The following is a 22,946-nucleotide window of genomic DNA, read 5'->3' on the forward strand; positions in this document are numbered from 1 at the left end:
TGTGTCTCTCATGAAAAAATAAATAAAATCCTTTCCAAAAATGGGGGAAAAGGAGAATATATGAAAAATGGGGTAAACTCACCAATTGCCTTATAGTTATTTTTTTTTAAATTTTTATTTATTTATGATAGTCACAGAGAGAGAGAGAGGCAGAGACACAGGCAGAGGGAGAAGCAGGCTCCATGCACCGGGAGCCTGATGTGGGACTTGATCCTGGGTCTCCAGGATCGTGCCCTGGGCCAAAGGCAGGCGCCAAACCGCTGCGCCACCCAGGGATCCCTGCCTTATAGTTATTAAGAGTGAATAATAACGTATCATTTTAACTAGATGTCAGGCAGAGGGAGCAGAATGTGAAAAACGTGTTGCTTATTAACTTTAATATTGCTCAAAGTAGAAGACCAGTGTACTATTATCTAAAAAAAGAAGGACATAGTATTTTGCAAAGGTATTATTATGAAAATGTACAGGACAAAATGTAGAACTCCCTAAATGCCAAAAGAAATATTTTTTGAAGCTCAAGAGAGAGAGAAAGAGAGAAAACAGGTGACAATATAGTGAAATATTTTAAATTAAAAAAGATGTCAGTCTTTATCAATAATATAAATGAGGCAAACTCACATATTGAATGAAAGTATTTTCAAATCATCAAATCATCAAACAAAGCAAAGTCTAACCCTGTTCCATAGAAGACACCTGAAAACAAAGATACTGAGACTGTTTAAAAATAAAAGAATCGACAGGCAAATATATACCAGGCAAAATATAAAACACAGAAAATGCAAGGGTCAAGTTAGAATTCTGACCTCCACCTATCTATCAAGTTAGAATTCTGACCAAGAAGCATTAAAAAGAAAAAGAAGGGCTTTTTATAATGCTACTGGCTGAATTTAACAATGGACACATATATCTGTTTCACAACCCAGCAAAAGACAAAACTACAGGAGATGCAGATGAACTAGAAACATATCAATAAGAGGAAAGTTTAACACATTACTCTCAGTTGAAGACAAGTCAAGTGGACGAAGAAATGAATAAGGATTTAGGAAACCTAATCCAGTGCCACCAAAAATGTGGTTAGAGACAGCTTCAAGTTCATGAACAGTGGTTACCAGATGCAGTGAGATAGGAAGCTTGCTCCAGAATATAAATCAACACACCACTTCCTTCATAAAGTCTTGCCACCAAAGCAGGGGGATCAGCTGAACTGTTATGTGCTTACGGTGACACAGTAGACTGGCCACTTTGAGCCGCGCTGACCTAATGACATAATCAATCAATACATACCAAATTATGAATCCCAATATTAGGGAATATGCCTCATTTTGAAGTGCACTTGGAATGTTCATATGGATGTGTCAGGCCATAAAGAAAAACTGCAATAAAATGCAAATAACACAACAGTGCTGTCTGACTACAATGCTAGAAACTGATAGAGCTGATAATCAAGTTTCTTCCACTCGAATTTTTTTTTTTAATTTTTATTTATGATAGTCACACAGAGAGAGAGAAAGAGAGGCAGAGACACAGGCAGAGGGAGAAGCAGGCTCCATGCACCGGGAGCCCGACGTGGGATTCGATCCCGGGTCTCCAGGATCGCGCCCTGGGCCAAAGACAGGCGCTAAACCGCTGCGCCACCCAGGGATCCTCCACTCGAATTTTTTAATGCACATACTTTTAAGTACTTCCTGCAAAAAAAGGGAAAATGAAAAAGTAGAACTCTTGGAAATACTACTACTAATAATGAAATCATCACATCTGAATAAGCAATCTACAGTAAAAATCATCAGAGGGAAATTCATACACTAGATATCTATATCAATGAAATGAAGGTAAATAAATGAAATATTTGATTGAAAAAATCAAAGGAGGGCAGCCTCGGTAGCCCAGCGGTTTAGCGCTGCCTTAACCCCGGGGCATGATTCTGGAGACCCGGAATCGAGTCCCGTTGGGCTTCCCTGCGTGGAGCCTGCTTCTCCCTCTGCCTGTGACTTTGCATCTCTCTCTCTCTGTGCCTCTCATGAATAAATAAAATGAAATCTTTAAAAAAAAAAAAAAAAAGAAAGAAAAAGATCAAAGGAAAGCATAAGGAAGGAATTATTAAGATAAGAGTGAAAAATTAGTGAATTAAAAAAACAAACAGGGTAAAAGTAGTACATACATAAGAAGGCTTATTATTTGAAAACACTAATAATATACACAAACTATTAGATAACTTTTTCTTTAAGAGAGAAAGTACAAATATACAAGCTAAATGATAAGGGATAGTGGCCACCAAAACATAGCTTACTAAGTTGTATAATTTTATGTAAATGAAGATGAAAGTCTCAATGAAATGGATAACTTTCTAGGTAAATATAATTTACCAAAATTGAACCCAGTAGAGACATAGTCTCATATGTAGAACTACAAATTTGTAAAACAGAAACCCAACAAAAAGTTATCAGACCAAGGCACCTGGGTGGCTCAGTTGGTTAAGCATCTATCTGCCTTCCACTCAGGTCATGATCCCAGAGTCCTTGCTCAGTGTGGAGTCTGCTTCTCCCTCTTCCCCTCACTCTGTTCATGCTTTCTCTATCTTTTTTTTTTTTTTTTAAGATTTTATTTATTTATTCATGAGAGATACAGAGAGAGAGAGAGAGAGAGAGGCAGAGGGAGAAGCAGGCTCCATGTAGGGAGCCTGACATGGGACTTGATCCCAGGTCTCCAGGGTCAGGCCCTGGGCTGAAGGCGGCGCTAAACCGCTGAGCCACCGGGCTGCCCTGCTTTCTCTATCTTGTCTTTCTCTCTCTCCCTCAAATAAAGAAATAAATAATCTTAAAAAAAAAAGTATCAGATCAACATGACTTCACAGAGGATTTATACTAAATCTTTAAAGCAAAGATCATCTGAATGTTACTTCAACAATTCTAGAGCATAGAAGGTGAAGAAATACTTCCAATTTATTTTTTGTGAAACAAAGTATAACATTGATAGTAAATCAATAAAAAGGGTAAAACATTAGCAAACATAATTCAGCACATTTAAATAAATACATAAGTAGGGTTTATTTCAGGAATACAAAGATCATTTAACATCAGGAAATCTGTTAACATAATGTATCAAATTTATACATGTAATGAGAAAATGAACTGATCAACTCCACAGACCCTGAAAAGGCATTTGACAAATCCAAAGCCCATACATGTTAAAGACTCAATGAAACAGAAATTGAGGGATACTTCCATTATATATCTTGATTCCAAATTTGGCATCAATATTAATGGCATCAAATTAATTAAACACTAGAGTCTTCCTTGTTTGTGATCTAATAAAAAATAAATTTGGTATTTTTCCCAGGTTCCTGGTACAGAGCTTCAAAAACCCTTGAAATTTCCTGAATGATAGGAATGTCTTGTTATTCATGAATCTCTTGATAGTTGAGTTTATAAACTCAATACTTTATAAGATCAGTACTTGAGTTTATGAGGATAAGATGATTCGTGGTAATGATTGATGGGGGGGATGGGTTTGATAGCTTCAGAATGGGGGCTAGGGCCAGAGGAACCAACCATGTGATTAGAGGGTTGGAAAATCTCAGCAACCTGCCATCCAACATACACACACACCAACTTGAGGAAAGGGAGAGGGACTGGATATAAGTCATGAAGACAATGACTTTTTTTTTAAGATTTATTTATTTATGATAGACATAGAGAGAGGGAGAGAGAGAGAGAGAGGCAGAAACACAGGAGGAGGGAGAAGCAGGCTCCGTGCCGGGAGCCGGACGCGGGAGTCGATCCCAGGACTCCAGGGTCGTGCCCTGGGCCAAAGGCAGGCGCCAAACAGCTGAGCCACCCAGGGATACCCATGAAAACAATGATTTAATAATCCTGGACCATAAGGGAGCTTCCCCAGTTGCTAAATACTTTGATAGGCTCAGAGGGTAGCAGGCTTAGATTCTGTAAGGACAGGGCATGGGAACTCTGGTCAAGCCCTTCCCTTAAAGATCTTGCCCTATTCCTCATTTGGCTGTTCAATAGTATCCTTTATAATCAAATGATAACTATAAATAGTGAATTACCAATCTGAGGAGGTTTTAAGAAGCCTCCAGTTTGTAGTCAGCAAGGCAGAAGCATAAATGGCTTAAGAACACCATCTAGGATTTTCTTTTTTAAAGATTTGATTTATTTATTCATGAGAGACGTAGAGAGGCAGAGACACAGGCAGAGGGAGAACCAGGCTCCTCGCGGGAGCCCGATGTGGGACTCAATCCCGGGACCCCAGGATCATGCCCTGAGCCAAAGGCAGACACCCAACCACTGAGCCACCCAGGTATCCCACCATCCAGGATTTTCAGCCAGCTTCTGATGCAGGGCCATGACGCTGCATGTGCTATCATGACTGAGAATTTTAACCTGTCAGGGTCTTCACAGACCCCCTGTAGGTAGTTACTGTCAAAACTGAACTGAATTGTAGGACACTCAGTATCAGATAATTGGTGTTGGAATTCACTGCAAAAATCAGAAACAAGACAAGGGTGGCCACTATTTTAATACAACAAAAAGCAATTAGAGGCATAAGAATTTAAAAAGACAAGATAAAATTACATACATGTGCAGATGATATGTTTCTAGGAAACCTAAAATGACAACCTCCTATGAATAGTAAAACCATTTTGTAAAGTAGCAAGATATAAAATTAACATATAGAAATAGTTTTCATAACCATTTAGAAGAAACAGTAACCACTTGGAAGAAATAATGGAAAAGATCCCAGATCCCATTTACAATAGCAGAAGCAAGATAAAACAAAATGTAGGCACACGTTTTTGTTTTTAAGATTTTATTTATTTATTCATGAGAGACAGAGAGAGAGAGAGAGAGAGAGAGACAGGCAGAGGGAGAAGCAGGCTCCCTGCAAGGAGCCCAACATGGGACTCAATCCCCAGACCCTGGGGTCACGCCGTGGGCCAAAGGCAAGCGCTAAACCTTTGAGTGTAGGTGCAAATTTAATGAGAATTGTGTAAAACCTACATGAGAAAAACTGTAAAACATTCTTACAGGACAAAAAGTAGACTTGAACAAATGGGAAAAGATGCCATGTTTTTCATCAGAAGAATCAATATCGGAAAGATATCAACTTTCTCCAAGTTAAAATTTACAAACTTAATGGGATTCCAATAAAAATATCCAAGTTATTAATTTTTTTCTGGAGCTAGATAAGTTGATTATTATTTATTTTGGAAAATAAATGCAAGACTAGCCAGGAATCTCCCCCTACCCCCAAAAAATAGCAATGGGGGACTACCTACACATTGAAACATTTATAAAGCCCCTGTAATTAAAACATTATGCTATTGGTGCATAAATAGACAAATGGCTAATGGAAGAGAACATAAAATCCATAGACTCCAAAGGCATATGGAAATTTAGTGTTTGATAAACAAATAGCGTTGGAACAACTGATAGCCATGTGGATAAAGATAAAATTGGATTCATTCCTCACACCTTACACTAGGATAAATGCCAAATGGATCAGATACCTACATGTAAAAAATATTGAGTCATACAAATACTAGAGGAAAATATAGCTCAATTTCTTTACGACCTAGGAAGGAGGAGGACTTTCCTAACTGTGATTCTATATCTGGAATCAATAAAGGAAAATGGGAAAATTTGTCTAAAATTTTTTTAAAATTTAAATGCCTACCCAACATACCATCAAGAATATATGTATTAAAAAAAGAATATCAAAAGTTAAATTAAAAAATGGGACAAAATTGTAACTAATATCACAAAGGGCCAATATCCTTAATATACCCAAATTTTCTAAATATTGAAAAGAAACTCAAATCCTAGTCTAACAACCCAGTAGAAAAATGTGAAAATTATAGAAAAATAAATGCTAATAGCTCTTAAATATATGGAAAAATGCTGAACTTTGCTCATAATAAGACAATTGCACATTAAAACTAAACTGAGATCCATTACTTACCTATCAGATTGGCAAAAATCCCAAACTTGACAACGCACCAAGTTGGTGAGACTGCAGAGAAGCATGTGCTTTCCTGTGTTGCTGATGGGGATGAAAATGGTACGACCCTGGACAGAGATTTGACAATAGCTAGCAGGATTACCTGTGCATTTACCCTTTGCCCAAACAACCTCCTTTCTAGGTAAATATACTTGAGATACAGTGGTAAAACCTTGAAATGATGGAAGCTTAAGGTTATTTATTGTAGCACATTTTGTAATAATAAAAGGCTGCAAACAGCCAGCATATCTTTCTTTTTTTCTTTAAAGTAGGCTTCAGGGATCCCTGGGTGGCGCAGCGGTTTAGCGCCTGCCTTTGGTCCAGGGTGCGATCCTGGAGACCCGGGATCGAATCCCACGTCGGGCTCCCGGTGCATGGAGCCTGCTTCTCCCTCTGCCTGTGTCTCTGCCTCTCTCTCTCACTGTCTGCCTATCATAAATAAATAATAAAAAAAAAAAATTAAAGTAGGCTTCACATCCAACCTGGGGCTTGAACTCACAGCCCCAAGGCTAAAAGTCCCATGCTCTACCAACTGCCAGCCAGGCGCCCCCTGCATGTCTTTCCATAGAGGATGGGACAGGTGAATAAACCATGGGACATACATGCCCTGGAATACTATTAAACTCTAAAAAGAATGAAGAATCTCTCTATATTGCTGAAGAGTGATCTCTAGAATAAAGGTGAAAAAAGTAACATGCGAAAAGGTGTGTATAGTATTATATTTTTTATGTAATAATGAAAGGAAAATAAAAGTATATAAATATACATACCTTTATATATAATTTTTTAAAGATTTTATTTATTCATGAGAGACACAGAGAGAGGCAGAGACACAGGCAGAGGGAGAAGCAGGCTTCACATGGGGAGCCCGATGTGGGACTCGATCCCAGGACTCTGGGATCACGCCCTGAGCCAAAGGTAGACGCTCAACCACTGAGCCACCCAGGCGTCCCTTATATACAATTTTACATACAATTTCAGCATAAAGAAAACTATTGACTACAAAGAATAAAAACACATGGAATTTATAAACATCCATGAATTCATAATGATAATAATTTTTTGAAACATCATTGCTACATGCTAACCCTTTGTGTCTCATACCTACTGCTGCATAATAAGCCCACCCCAAAATGTGATGGCTTAAAAAAACAAAACCTCGTTGATCACCCCTGGACGTTGCTAGAGTATGATCTCATTATTCTGAAAGTTGATTTTTTTTTTTTTAGATTTTATTTATTTATTCACGAGACACACAGAGAGAGAGACAGAGACAGAGACACAGGCAGAGGGAGGAGCAGGCTCCCTGCGGGAAGCTAATGTGGGACTCGATCCCAGGACCCCGGGATCAAGACCTGAGCTGAAGGCAGACGCTGAACTGCTGAGCCACCCAGGTGTCCTGTTAAATTTTTTTAAATTTTATTTACTTTTTATTTTTTTTATTATTATTTTTATTTATTTATGATAGTCACAGAGAGAGAGAGAGAGGCGGAGACACAGGCAGAGGGAGAAGCAGGCTCCATGCACTGGGAGCCCGACGTGGGATTCGATCCTGGGTCTTCAGGATCACGCCCTGGGCCAAAGGCAGGCGCTAAACCGCTGCGCCACCCAGGGATCCCAAATTTTTCTTTTAAAGGGAAAGATCCAGGTGCCTTTCCTGCATGTCTTGTATTTCAAACTATCAGAATCAATGGTGAGAGAAAATAATTTACAGAAAAACCACAGCTAACAAATGCAAAAAAAAAAAAAAAGGTGGAAACAGAAAAATCACTACTTTGCATTCCTTTATGAAATAATGGATCTAAGCAATCATCATCAATTATTATTAAAAGTTTGGGGTGGAAAGTTGATGACAAACTTTAAACCAGGCTGGAAACTCCTGAACCCACTGATTAATCTCAACATCACTACAAATTGGACCACGCCCTGATCTGATGCAGTGGAGCCTAGAGAGCACTGCTCACAAAGTACTGAGTGACAAAAACAAAAATTATCAAGCCTCTAGATACAGTTATCAGTTTATAAAGAATACGGAGGTTAGAAAAATGTTAAATGACATCACAAGATTACAAACCCAAATCCATAATGTGAGAAATCCCATATGACAAATTACCCAGTTACTTCAATAAAACAAAACCAAAATGAAACCAGTAACAAAGACAGAGTAGCCATTCTACTGATTGAGAGAGACTTAAAAGTGGCAAAGTTCAGGCCCAGCAAGATGGTGGCTGCCTTGGAGCTCAGCTGCTGGGGAAGTGGGGGGAGGCTCCCATTGTACACAGTGGTGTAACCTGGTGGTGATGGTTTAGGCCAAATTTTCTGATGCACTCTTGGACATCAGTGTCATAGATAATACGCTGAGAGGTTCAAGAGGAGCGGTACCAACATGATTTCTCAGCTGACAAAAACACTAAATTTTTTAAGAACGCAAATATAGGGGCACCTGGGTGGCTCAGTCGGTTAAGCATCTGCCTCCAGCTCAGGGCATGATCCCCAGGTCCTGGGATCAAGTGCCTCATCATGCTCCAGGCCCAGTGGGGGACTGCTTCTCCCTCTCCCTCTCCCTCTGCCCTACTCATGCTTCTCTCTCCTTCTGTCTCAAACAAATAAATAAAACCTTAAAAAAAGGGGGGGGGGACGCCTGGGTGGCTCAGCAGTTGAGCATCTGCCTTCATTTCAGGTGGTGATCCTAGGGTCCTGGGATCGAGTCCCGCATGGGCTCCCCACATGGAAACTGCTCCTCCCTCTGCCTGTCTCTGCCTCTCTCTCTTATGAATAAGTAAATAAAATCTTTAAAATTAATTTTTTTAAATTCAAAAAATTAAAAAAGAACACAAGTACAGTTCTGACTATGAATTCTTGGCAAAACAGGGGGCAGATACACTGGCTTACATTGCTCTCCTAGAAAAGGCACTTGATTGAGAGGCACAAATTCTTTACTGTGACAAAATTATTGGGTTTGCTTCACGAATTCCTTTTCTCTTTGGTTTGATCCTGCCTGGAAGGATGTCTTAAGGAGCACTGAACATAATTTTCTCCTGATGGGAGGAGAATCTCCCCTCTGAGAAGTGGAAGCACATATACACAGACATGCCAGGGGGTGCCTAAGCCTTCTGGCAAACAGACTGGGGACACGTCCATTTTCCTTTGGAGATATGCCTACTTTGGATGCCTGTGTGTTTGGTTTTCCTGCACCTCTTAATAAAGTGTACTTTTCTAAAGTTTGGTTATAAGAACATTTGAAACAGCTCTCCAGCCTATGTCGCTTTTGTGAGGACATCCTAAACAGTTATTTTAGATGTGGCCCCTTGGAGACGGATAACAATCTCTGCCGAAGCCTTCCACTTCCTCCTTGGAAACTACCAATGTGCGCGAGTGGCTTCTCCCACAGGAAAAAAGCAGTTCCATACAATGACAGTCACCCTGCTCGGTGCCCAAGTGTTTGCCTTGGAGTCACACGATTGTGCAGTAATATCTTACACTAAGTATGTGAAGGCAAAAAGGAAATCCTGCTGATATGTACAAGGAGGACTTTTTTTTGTACAAGATTTAAACCAAAGGGAATTTTCTATGCCATCTTTTTTTGAAATTGCATTAAATATTTGTTGAATTTGTTTTCAAAGATTTTATTTATTTATTTGAGAGAGAGAGAGTGAACATGAGGCAGAGGGAGAGGGAGAAGCAGACTACCTGCTGAGCAGGGAGCAGGTCAGGGCTTGACCCCAGGACCCTGAGATCATGACCCCAGCCGAAGGCAGCAGCATAACTGACTGAGCTACCCAGGGGCCCCATATCTGTTAAATTTTTAAACTGTATTTAAAAACTTGTGGGACAATAGCCAAACTGTGGAAGGAGACTCGGTGTCCATCGAAAGATGAATGGATAAAGAAGATGTGGTTTATGTATACAATGGAATATTACTCAGCCATTAGAAATTACAAATACCCACCATTTGCTTCAACGTGGATGGAACTGGAGGGTATTATGCTGAGTGAAATAAGTAAAAAGGAGAACGACAAACATTATATGTTCTCATTCATTTGGGGAATATAAATAATAGTGAAAGGGAATAGAAGGGAAGGAAGAAGAAATGTGTGGGAAATATCAGAAAGGGAGACAGAACATAAAGACTCCTAACTCTGGGAAATGAACTAGGGGTGGTGGAAGGGGAGGAGGGCAGGGGGTGGGGTGACTGGGTGATGGGCACTGAGAGGGGCACTTGACGGGATGAGCACTGGGTGTTATTCTGTATGTTGGTAAATTGAACACCAATAAAAAATAAATTTATTTAAAAATAAATAAATAAAAGCTTGTGGAAGGGCAGCCTGGGTGGCTCAGCAGTTTAGTGCCACCTTCAGTCTGGGGTGTGATCCTGGAGACCCGGGATTGAGTCCCACATCGGGCTCCCTGCACGGACTCTGCTTCTCCCTCTGCCTGTGTCTCTGCCTCTCTCTCTCAAGAATGAATAAATAAATTAAAAAATCTTAAAAAATAAAATATAAAATAAAATAAAATAAAATAAAATAAAATAAAAGCTTGTGGGATCCCTGGGTGGCCCAGCGGTTTAGCGCCTGCCTTCGGCCCAGGGCGTGATCCTAGAGTCCTGGGATCGAGTCCCACATCGGGCTCCCTACATGGAGCCTGCTTCTCCTTCTGCCTGTGTCTCTGCCTCTCTCTCTCTCTGTCTCTTGAATAAATAAATAACATCTTTTTTAAAAAATGAAAGCTTGTATTCACACTATATAATATAAAGATGAACACAACATGAACTTGGAGGGAAAAAAATAAAACATGTAGTGTTGTATATATTTTTAAAAAATAAAAGACATTTCCTCTTCAAGGAGATGGCCTTGTGGCAGACGCAGAGTTGCAGATCTTTGTGAAGACCCTCACCGGCAAGACCATGACCCTCGAGGTCGAGCCCAGGGACACCACTGAGAATGCCAAAGCCAAAATCCAAGACAAGGAGGGCATCCTGCTGACCCAGCAGCATCTGATTTTTGCTGGCCAACAGTCAGAGGACAGCCCCATTGTCTCAGACAACAATAGCCAGAAAAAGTCCATCCTGCACTCGGTGCTTCACCTGAGAGGGGGCATCATTGAGCCTCCCTCCGCCAGCTGGCCCAGAAATACAACTGCGACAAGATGATTGGCCACAAGTGTTAGGCTCAGTGCACCCCGGCACTGTCACCTGCCAAGTAGTGCAGCCCCACCAACTACCTGGCCCCAGGAAGGTCGAATAAGGCTCCTGCACCAGCTCTTCCTTGGCTGGGGGTGGCCTCCTGCCAGAGCCCCAATGCCCTGGGGCCTCGGTAAAGTTTTCCTCTCATTGACTGGAGCAGTAAAAGAAAAATAAATAAGTAACAATAAGAAACCTGCCTTAGGGATCCCTGGGTGGCGCAGCGGTTTGGCGCCTGCCTTTGGCCCAGGGCGTGATCCTGGAGACCGGAGATCGAATCCCACGTCGGGCTCCCGGTGCTTGGAGCCTGCTTCTCCTTCTGCCTGTGTCTCTGCCTCTCTCTGTGACTATCATAAACAATAAAAAAAAATTAACAAAAAAAAAAAAAAGAAAGAAACCTGCCTTAATCTTGGCAGATTTTTGCCTTTGGTTCGGGTGTCTCTAACTAAAGGCTACGGTTTTGTTTTGTTTTGTTTTTTTAAGATTTTATTTATTTATTCATAGAGACAGAGAGAGGCAGAGACACAGGCAGAGGGAGAAGCAGGCACCATACAGAGAGCCTGACGTGGGACTCGATCCAGGGTCTCCAGGATCACGCCCTGGGCTGCAGGCGGCGCTAAACCGCTGCACCACCGGGGCTGCCCAAGGCTATGGTTCTGTTGTGCAAGTTCACCTTAATGTATTCAAATTCATTTATTCATTATCAGTTTTCTTGGGCCAGTCTGAATGTCTCATACATGACTCTTCAGCTAAGGCTTTTTTGTTGGGTTTAGAAATGTGATGTCTATTTTAGGAAACAGGAAGAAATATAAATTACTTCAGCAGAAAGCCTGTATTTAACTTTTTTTTTTTTTTTTGTATTTAACTTTTTTAAAAGAGAAAGAGGCTAAAGATACCTACCAACCAAATGCAATATGTAGATTATGTTTAGATCTTGATTTAAATCAGCCAACTATAAAAAGGCATTTTGAGACAACTGGGGAAAACTGAACATGGACTGATTTTTAGATGAATTAGGAATTATTAATTTTGCTGGGTATGATAATAAAGTTATGGTTATGTTATGGCTATAAAATTTGTATGTGTTAAGAGATTTTTATTGAAGTATTTACAAGTGAAATGATATGATGTCTTGGATTGTTTTAAAATACTCTAGCAAAAGAAAAAAAACTCGTGGTGGGAAGGACAAAATATAAATAAGAGGAACAGAGTGTTGATAATCACTGAAGCTGGGCGATGGGTGTATAGAGGCTTAAGATTCCATTCTCTCTATGTATGTTTGAAACTTTCCATAATAAAAAGGTATGAATTCCCTCACTCACATCTCCCCTGGTGAAGCCATTGAACTCAAAAGAGCAAGATAAAGTGTTAGATCGAATAAAAGTTTTATAATATAAATTGCTTTCTTTAAGTTGCTTTCTTTGGTCTTGAAAGGCTTTTAACAGATAGAAGTTAAAATATTATGAAAAAATAAAAGACCATTGTCACAGTCTGTTAATCCCATATGCTTCCCATGAGAAGGATAAATACTTATATGGCAGTTTTATGGGATCCAGAGCCCAATATAGGAAAATTTCCCAAAGGGCTCTCTAACTCTCCATACTTTATTTCTTCCTCATTTTTTTTTTTAATCAGTAGGTAGGAGGAGCAAGTGGGAGAAAATTTGAGGTATAAAATAATCTCTTATTTGACCAGTTAGAGCAAAGCAAAGATGAGGGCTCTTTGGTTTGAGATACACTGGTATGATAGAAACATATGTACATTAAGGCCAGCAGGATAAGCATTTGAAATTGCCAGGTGAAGCTAGCTTTGCCCTAATAGAGTATCATTGAGAAAGCATTTCTTCAGCAAATGGCTCTTTTGAGAAGCTACTGAACTCCAGGACGGTATAAAAACACTCAGCCATGAAATACTTGGTGACTCCACAGCCCAAACTGATCCCAAACCATAAAATAGAGTGCACATCACCCATTAATTACAAGTGATACTTCTAAGACCAGGCTCAAGTCTAACTATATAAGTAAGCCACATGAGCTGCTTCCATTCCCAGTATGTCTACTCCTATCATGTGTCATCCATGCTCAGCCTATGCCTAGGACCTCACGGAGAGCTTCCTATGATCAGTGAGCTAAGAGAGAAAGCTTTTAGCCTTTATAGGCTACTCAGCACAGGAGACTGGCAGTGGTGAAAATTATACTGTTATACTGTATGCGCCATTATATTATATTCTGTAGAGAAGAAAATTCCTTCTAGTGGGTAGAACTTCAGGTAGCACATCTTGTTGTCCACTTTCCCTATTAGGGGAGCTGGGTTGAGATAAGGTCCTACAGTGATACAAAAAAAGGAGGCCAATTGTTAGCTGTATGTCAGGGACTTGGAGGGGGAAGGTAAGAAAATAGATGACAAGGAAGATAAGAGATATGTGGATAGATTTAAGATCCTCTTAAATTGGGTCTAGACTATGAAAGTATTTATGCATCTTGTGCATCTTCAAAATGAAGGAGACTTTCCACCATCTGGACCTATTCTGTGAGTGCTGGTCAGCTTCCTCCCCCCATCACCCCAGAACTTGCTCAATGGATTCATAAATAAAATGGGCTCAATGACATGGATTTCCCCTTACTAATGTGCTTACTGACATCACTATTACCCGATGTACCAGCAAAGTGGCTAATCTTTAGCCACATGCACTTGGGGACAGCCAGGCACCTTGGGGCAGGTTGATCATACCATAAAGTGGTACTGACCTGCCTCCAATGGAATAGACACTCATTCTGATGTTGATTTGTTTCCCCTGCTCACCATGTCTCTGGAAGCATCACCAACTAAGGCTTGTTAAGTGCTGTATGTAGTTCTGGTATCTCATACTTATGGATAATGTTAATTTAAATACAAAAAAAAATTTTTTGAATATAGAATTCCATTAGTCATAGGTTTGTCTTATTTCTCTTATTCTTATTCATGAAAGGAAAAGAGAACATATCTAATCATACCCAGTAAAGAGTACATCTGTGAAATTGTAGTATGTCTGGAATTCTCGAAAATAGCTGTTTCTTGGCTCTTATAGAGATATTATTCCCATGCAGAGATATTATGTTCCAGGTAGTGGACTCAGGGCACCAAAACTGTAATTTTTTTTTCAAAAAAGCAGTATGGCTTGTTTAGGCTTTACAGGAAAGATAGTTGTTCTCTTTGCAGGCATCTACTGAAGGAAGAGCAATAGATCATCATTATGTTAAATGAGACTAAGCAATCAGGAAACATGATATTATTTAAACCTTTTAAAATCGTTTGGTAAAATACATAGGCCTTGGAATGTCTTTTACGTAGGTTGGAACAAAGAAGGTAGAATCAAGCTATATAAGTTATTATAAAATACTTAGCAGTAGTTGGCATGTTGGACAGTGTTGTGGCTGAATTAGGGGCAACTGGAAATGAAGGCAGTAACGTTTCATTAAGAGAGTAGAAATATTGAATTAAAATATAAGTATTTTTACTAACTTTGTGGCCTTCCTACAAAGTATCTAGGTACAGAAAGGCTCTTGTTGGATGTTTGTTTGTTAAAAGTGATATAGTTATAGAAGGGATACCTTCTTCTGCTTCTTGATGCAAAGGATATATATTGGTTTGCTAGGGCTGCCATAGACTGGGTGGCTTAAACAATAGAAGTTTATTTTCTCACAGTTCTAGAAGCTAGAAGGCTGAGATCAAGGTGTTGTCAGGATTGGTTTCTTTTGAAACCTCTCTCCTTGGCTTGTAGATGTCTCTGTTCTCCTTGGGTCTTCCCACGGTCTTCTCTGTATATCTGTCTGTGTCAAAATCTCCTTGTCTTATAAAGATAACTGTCAGATTGGATTAAGGTTCATCCTAATGTCCTCATTTTAACTTAATTACCTCTTTAAAGACCTAATCTCCAAATACAGTCATATTCTAAGGCCAACTGGGGGTTAGGAATTCAGCATACGAATTTGGGGGAAAAGCAATTCAGCGCATAACAGGTACTTTGAGAAAAGATTGATCTGCAAGAAGTGGTCACTGCAGGGCTTCCCCCCACCCACCCATGTTCTCAGTTCCCACTTATCAGCTTTGTACACCCTTCCTCCAGCTTCTGCACGCTCTGCTGCTACAAGCTTACACTCACTTGCAGCTTTCTGAGGATTGCCCTTGAGCACTGGACTCCTGCTGCTCCTCGCCTTCCCCCACCCCCACACACCATTGAACTCCGCCTCACAGTGCAGAGGGTTGGAAGTGCCTGGGAGTATTACAAATCCACTTGACCTCCCACCCCAGCCCTTGAGCAGTCATTGGCTAGGAGTACAAAAGCCTCTGTCTTTAGGACAGGACAAACTGAAGCCTAATTGTTACCCTAGAGCTCCCAGCAGGTCCAGGTGTGTCTGGGGCATCACACGCAATCTGACTCTGGTTCCTGGCCCTTTGGGAAACTGCTTCACCACTCCCTCACTTGTTCTCCTGAGGACTTTCCTTACTAAGCCACTTCCATATGGGTCCCTGACTCAGAGAGGGCTTCTGGAAGGATCCTACACAAAACCTATTTTAATTGGTAAAACAGAACAAATAATTCAACCTAATATGTCAAGACCAGAAGGAAAGAGGCACAGAAGGAGGAGCTCTTGTTGTTTAAAGGTCATTGAAAAAAAAAAAAAAAAAAAAAAAAAAATAAAGGTCATTGAAATAGGATTTTCAGAAGTAAACACTGGAAATTTAGTCAGTTACTAACACAGAAGTTCCTGCCCTGTGGGTGTGGTGTCTTCTAGAAATTCTCCACCAGGTCACCTGATGGAGATTCTTTTGTTTTAAGATTTTATTTATTCATTCATGAGAGACACATAGAGAAAGGCAAAGACATAGGCAGGAGAGGCAGAGTCCCCACTGAGCAGGGAGCCTGATGCCAGACTTGATCCCAGGACCCCAGGATCATGACCTGAGTCAAAGGCAGACGCTCAACCACTGAGCCGCCCAGGCATCTCCAATGGAGATTTCTAAAGGGAATTATGACTCAATAGGTTGACAGTAAAGGAAGGATTTAATTAAAAGCAGAATGGAAAAAAAAAAAAAAAAAAAAGCAAAATAGCCCTAAGGTAATATTTGCATTGGGAGAGGTAGAAGTCACAATTTATTTTTTTAAATTTTATTTATTTATTCATGAGAGACACAGACATAGACAGAGACAGAGACACAGGTAGAGGGAGAAGCAGGCCCCACGCAGGGAGCCTGATATAGGACTCCATCCCAGGACTCCAGGATCACATCCTGAGTCAAAGGCAGATGCCCAACCGCTGGGCCGCCCAGGTGTCCCCAGAAGTCACAATTTAATTAGAAATTCCCATAGCATTAAAATTTTCTGAAGAGGGATGCCTGGGTGGTTCAATCAGTTAAGTGTCTACCTTCACCTCATGTCATGATCCCATAGTGCTGGGACTGAGCTCCACATTGGGCTCCCTGCTCAGTCGGGAGTCTGCTCCTCCTTCTTCCTCTTCCTCTCCCTTAGCTTGTGTTCTCTCCTCTCTTGCTCACTTTCTCTCTCTAATAAATAAATCTTTAAAAAAGTTTTTTTTTCTGAAGAGACACCTGTCAAAACTTATCAGAAATGGAACATGGCGGGGATCCCTGGGTGGCTCAGCGATTTAGCGCCTGCCTTCCGCCCAGGGCATGACCCTGGAGTCCCAGGATCAAGTCCCACATCAGGCTCCCTGCAGGGAGCCTGCTTCTCCCTCTGCCTCTCTCTGCGTCTCTCTCTCTCACTCTCTGTGTCTCTCATGAATAAATAAATAAATAAATTTAAAAAAAAAAAAGAAAGAAATGGAATATGGGGACAGACCTTTGACTTGGGTGCCACCTAGTATATGAAAGACATGAAGACCAGAGTGACCTAGGGTTCCTGCCATGTGAAAATAACCTTTCAAATAAGCAGATCCAGGGATGTCTGGGTGGCTCCGGTGTTGAGCATCTGCCTTCAGCTCAGGGCTTGATCCTGGAGTCCCAGGATCAAGTCCCACATCAGGCTCCCTGCATGGAGCCTGCTTCTTTATCCCTCTGCCTATGTCCCCCCCTCCCTTTCTCTCTGTCTCTCATGAATAAATAAATAAATAAATAAATAAATAAATAAATAAATAAATTTTAAAAAGGCAGATCCAACACATCCATAATTTTTTTTTTAAGATTTTAATTATTTATTTGAGAAAGATAGATAGTAAGGGCAAGCAAGGGGAGGAGCAGAGGGAGAGGGACAAGCAGACTCTGTGCTGAGCTTGAAGCCCAACATGAGGCTCAATCCCACGATCCCAAGATTATGACTTGAGCCAAAATCAAGAGTCAGACACTTAACTGAAAGAGCCACCCAGGCAGCCCTCATTCATGATTTTTAAAAATATATTCACTGAACTTAAAAAAAAAAAAAAAAAACAACTATATACTTTATCCATGAATTTTCCTCTAGAATAGGTAGTTTCCTAATGATGAAGAAAGGCAATGTGCTTCTTGCCAATAGGTTTCCCTCTGACATAAGTCAAAGATCCACTTTGGTTTACCTGTAGTCTGCTAAAGCATGTGACATGATAATTTAATTTTAGTTCTTATAAGGAAGAACCCTCAAATTAACAATCAGTAGAATTTTACCATATGATGGTGGATGCTGCCTAGAACTGATATTTGCCACATCTCCCTCTAACCATCAAATAGAAAATTGAGAGCAAATAAAAACACCCAGAACTTATTCTCATAGTATAATTCACAAACAGGAAAGACTACACATTCCAATTCAAGAGAAAAGGAGGGAGATAAATGCCAGTGACTAGCAGAACTGGGGCTGGAGCCCAATAGACGTGGCTGTGCAAGAGTGGAGAATGTGGGTAGTCCTACCAGTGGCAGAACATAGGTAATATCAACAAGATTCACCCCTCAAAGGAAAGGAACCCATCCTGAAGGGAACTACTGAGAGCAGATCTGAGACTGATGTGTTAAAGCACTAGCAATAGAGAAGTCACAGGAAGTGGCTTGGAAAGTGCCTGTGACCTTTGGAAGTACTACTTCTATGGGAAAAAAAGGGAGGCACCCTGAAAGATAGCAGTGGCCCCAAAAGGTTTCCATAGATGATGAAGAAAAGGAAAGAAGTAGCTCAGAATAAGGATTTTTCTTAAATAGATGAGATCAGAGAAAGCTTGACTAGAAATAAAGGTATCCTACATTAAAGAAACAGCCCTACAATGTGGCAACAGAAGAGGGAACTCTTGAACTGAGCATTAGTAAAAATACTTAAACCTTCCCTCTTTACCCTCCAGAAATTCCTCCTTCAAATGATTCATTGAGAAAAAAAACAACACATTCCAAATATGAACAAAAAAATTAAAATCAAGCATCAAAGATATAAGTGTTAAAAATGAGAATCAATTATGTTTGTCAGATGAAAACACTCAGAAAAATTCCTATCATGAGGCAAGGGAAAATTGCAAAATAATGATCCAACCTGAATTTAGAACACTTGAAAAAGCAATTGTAGATATGGCCAGGGGGTGGGGGTGAGGGTGTTGTTGGATCACAAGAAACAAAAATGCAAAAATAGAGAATGGACCAAACCAGAAGATGATGGAAAATGTAGCTGATAAGTTTAGGAAAGAGACTGAAAAAGGTAAAATTATCTCAGAAATGAAGGTTAAATTACCAATGTCCAAGGGAGAATAAATTAGCTGAAAATACAGTAAAGGATACAGAGAATATAAGTGAAAGAAGCCAAGAAAATGATTCAAAAATAAGGAGTTTTTTTTTCAAAGATCAGAAAGCAATAGATACAGAAAATAGGCAAGGAGGATCAACAGATGTATAATTGGAGTCTCTGAGAAAGAAAAGCAAAACAGTGGAATGGAACTAATTTTTAAATTCCAATTCAAAAAAGTGTTTTGAAATTAAATAGGATCCAAGCATGCATATTTTATTATCTTTTAAAAGCACCACATTTGCCTGGAGAAATCAACTCAGGACAGGTGGAATTTTCAGTCTTTAAAGATTAAAAAAATTCTTAGGGACTCTAAGCAGAAAGACCAAGTCACTTAACAAGGGGAAAATCAGTACAGCATTGTATTCTCAGGAATACATAACATAAACATTCAGTACAAGAAACAGTGGAATAGCATCTACAAAAGGAGTTGTGGGACACTTTACCTATAATACCAAGGCTGTAGGAAAGCAAGTTCAAACATGCCCCCAACTCAGGCAATATCGTTCTTGCCAGCTCTTTCTGAAAGAGGAATAGAGTTGCATAGGAGCTCAGTTTGTATATGCTATTGAAGTTAAGCTGGCATAAATTCAAATTAGAGCATTAAAATTTTGAGATGTGAAAGATAGTCCCTATGGTAGCCACAAAGAAAATACCTAAACAATATAAGCAAAAGGAAACCAGAAAGAAATGAAAACCTACAAAAAAACAACTAAATACAAAAGAAGACAGTAGTGCAGGAGATGAGGGGGGAAGTCCTATAAGGCATATAGAAAACAAATGGCAAAACAGTAGAATTAAATCCTTTCGTGTCAGTAATTACATTAAATGTAAATGGATTAAACTCTCCAAAGCCAGAGATTAGTAGAATGGATTTTTTTTTTTTTTTTTTTTTTAGTAGAATGGATTTAAAACACATGATCCAACACATGCTGTTTATAAAAAACTTTCACTTTGATCCAAAGACCCAAATAGGTTGAAAGTGAAAGAATAGGAAAAAGACATTCCATACAAGTGGTAGCCAAGATGGAGGAGAAGTTGCTAAACTAATACCAGACAAAACAGTTACAAAATGAGATGCCTGAGTGGCTCAGTCAGTTGGGTGTCCAACACTTGATCTCAGCTCAGCCCTTGATCTCAGGGTCACGAGTTCAAGCCTACTTTGGGCTCCATGGTTACAACAGACAAAGAAGGATGTTGTGCGTTAATAAAAGTTTTGATACACCAAGAAAATACAACAATTATAAACATCTATGTATGTAATAACAAAGATTCATAAAGCAAAAACTGAAAAATTGAAAAGAGAAATAGAATTTTACAGTAATTGTTGGGAGACTTTAATACCCCACTCTCAATAAACAACCAGAGAATAAGTGAGAGGACTTGAACAACACACACAAAAAAACAGTTCTAGGGATCCCTGGGTGGCGCAGCGGTTTGGCGCCTGCCTTTGGCCCAGGGCGCGATCCTGGAGACCCGGGATCGAATCCCATATCAGGCTCCCGGTGCATGGAGCCTGCTTCTCCCTCTGCCTGTGTCTCTGCCTCTCTCTCTCTCTCTGTGACTATCATAAGTAAATAAAAAAAAAAAAAAAAAAAACAGTTCTAACTATCAAACTTTTCACCCAACAACAAAATATACTTCTTTTTCAAGTGCCCGTGGAACATTCTCCAACATAGACCCTATATTAAGCCACAAATCAATTCTTAATAAATTTTTAAAAAGTAAATATCTTCAAAGCATTTTCTCTGACCTTGACAGGATGAAGTTAGAAATCAAGAACAGAAGGGAAGTTTTAAAATTCACAAATTTGTGGAAATCAAACAACACATTCTATTTTTTTAAGTCATGTAAAGTCAATCCATGTCTTAAAATCATTACCTTAAAATAGTGCATCTTTGGGGCACCTGGGTGGCGTGGTCGGTTAAGTATCTGCCTTTGGCTCAGGTCATGGTCCCAGGTGCTGGGGATCCAGCCTCACCTCTGGCTCCCAGCTCAGTGGGAATCTGCTTCTCCCTCTCCTCCTTGCTGGTGTGCTCTCTCTTGCTATCTCTCTCCTTCTCAAATAAAATCTTTGAAAAAAAATAGTGCATCTTTGCATTAGCTTTATTATTTATAAGAACCACCTGGTGAGCTTATTATTAAAATACAGATTCTGGGGCTAACCTCCAGAGATTCTGATTCAGTAGGTCTCGGGTAGGCCTGGAGAACCTGAACTTAACACACTCTGACATGATGCTGCTCCTGTCAACCAATAGACTATTTTGTGTAACTCTGTCCCAGAACAAAACATAGTAGTTAATTTTGTTTTAAAACAATTTAAAGTTTTGGGATGCCTGGGTGGCTCAGCAGCTGAGTGTCTGCCTTCAGCTCACAGGATCCAGGATCGAGTCCCACATCGGGCTCCCTGTGGGAAGCCTGCTTCTCCCTCTGCCTGTGTCTTTGCCTCTCTCTCTCTCTCTCTGTGTCTCTCATGAATAAATAAATCATTAAAAAAATAAAACAGTTTAAAGCTTTGAATAATATCATTATTTCAAACCTATTGTTTGACGTGACTGTATAAATACACGCAGATAGACATACGTATACAACTGTCAATGTATAATGAAGTTAGAAATTATAAGAAATGTATGAAAGAGAGAGATTGGTAGCTCAAATGAAAAAGAATTGGACTCTGGGTACAGAACTGGTGCTCAAAACTTGGTAGAAAAATGCTCTTTGGCTTTCATCTCTCCTGCCTTGACCTTACCCAAGTACCTCTCCTAGCCTCAAGCGTGTTGCCATCTGGACTGACTGGCATGACATTTTTGGATAGTCCAACTTGAGACATTGGTGAAAGAAGAAGGCTTCTCCTGCTTGAAAGAGTGGAAGTGTCTAATGATCTTGTCACTTTCTGCCTGGATGTAATAAACATTGATGTGACGAATAACACAGGCAAGGGTATAGCCATTCCTCAGTCACCTTTACTCTCTGTTGTGAAGTTGTAAACTGGCCTGTTTTTTTCTTGGTGACTTTTCTTTATCCAGGCTCTCTCTTGCTTCCAGATTATTTTTTGCCCGTGCTCCCTGCCTAGACAGTCACTGAATATTACCAAAAGTTTGCTCCTCCTCTTGCTTGGGTGTCCTAAGGCAATGTCTCCTCAAAAACATTTTAGAAAAAAAAATGTGCTTTTAGAAGAAAAAAAATTGCTTTGCTCCTAATTCTTCTGGTGTTGTTCAACAATGCAGCAAAAACTGCCTTGTTTGCCATTTCCACAACGTGGGGAAAACTGTCAGGGCAAAGAGATAAAGTCCCACATTACCATAATGTAATTTCCACCCCAAAGAGAAATAAGTCATGTTCATACCGTGTACCTCTGATAGGGCACTTCCCCTCTGTGATCTTCTCAGCACAGAAGTCTGATTGAGATTCTCTCTCTCCCTCTGCCCTTTTCCCTGCTTGCAGACTTTCCCCTTCTCTAAAAAAAAAAAAAAAAAAAAATCCTAAAAAATAACACAACAAAATTTATGCTATTAGTATAGTTAGCATTATTCCATTATTTCATAGGCTCACATAATTTTCATTTTTTGTCTGAGATTTACAAGGATAAACTTTATAAAGATACCAGTTTTGCTTTAAGTGTATAATTGACACACAATGTTGCATTAGTTTCTAGTGTACAACATAGTGATACAGCATCTCTATACATTATGCTATCCTCACCACGAAGTGTAGCTACCAGCTCTCCCCATACCTATTACAGTATCATCCACTATATTTCCTGTGCTGTGACTCATTCCTGTGACTCATTCATTCCAAAACTTGGAAGCCTGCATCCCTCACTCCTCTTCACCTATTTGGCTCCACCCCTCACCTCAGCCAGGGTAACCCCTCTGGTAACCAACCACCAGTTCTCTGTATTGATGGATCTGATTCTGCTTTGGGGTTTGTTCATTTGTTTTTTAGATTCCAAGTGAAATCATATGGTATCTGTCTTTCTCTGACTTATTTAACTTAGCATAATATTTTCTGGACCCATTCAGTTTG

General features: G+C 39.9%; 1 pseudogene; it reads left to right on the forward strand.

Annotated features, from left to right (window-relative positions):
* Window positions 1-11,214, forward strand: part of LOC112642221 (ubiquitin-60S ribosomal protein L40-like) — a 26,808-nt pseudogene extending 15,594 nt beyond the window's left edge.
* Window positions 11,215-22,946: the final 11,732 nt, after the last annotated feature.

Source organism: Canis lupus, chromosome 15, assembly GCF_003254725.2.
Source record: "Canis lupus dingo isolate Sandy chromosome 15, ASM325472v2, whole genome shotgun sequence".
Classification (NCBI taxonomy): Eukaryota; Metazoa; Chordata; class Mammalia; order Carnivora; family Canidae; genus Canis; species Canis lupus.